Below are 426 nucleotides of genomic sequence, written 5' to 3' on the forward strand. Positions count from 1 at the left end.
TCTTCCTCTAATTGTTTGAGGTCGTCGTAAATCTCGCGCCCACCGAGGCGCCCACACCATACGAGATCGTCCAGAAGGTACGTCCGGTTGTCTCATTTTCATTCGGCAAATCACGGGGTATGCTCGGCGCCTGCGAGACTCGGGGTAGGCCACCCTCCAGTACTCGCATGCGCTACAAGGCAAGATCTTGCCTACCTAACAGGCGCTACGAGAGCTCGCAGAGGCAAAACTTGAGACATTCGTGCTCGCATAGCGCCTGCTAGGTAAGGTAGGCAAGCCGAGCACCCGTAATTAGTCGAATGAATATGAGTTGAACACTACCACCCGTAGGTGTTGGACTATGGAAACTCGAATACGTAAACGTGTTAACAGTAAATTTGAACACTTTTAAGTGTCCAAAGCTTCATAGCTATAACTCTGAAGCTG

The sequence above is a fragment of the Frankliniella occidentalis genome, unplaced genomic scaffold (genome assembly GCF_000697945.3).
Source record: "Frankliniella occidentalis isolate FOCC.00 unplaced genomic scaffold, Focc_3.1 Scaffold1, whole genome shotgun sequence".
NCBI classification, from domain to species: Eukaryota; Metazoa; Arthropoda; class Insecta; order Thysanoptera; family Thripidae; genus Frankliniella; species Frankliniella occidentalis.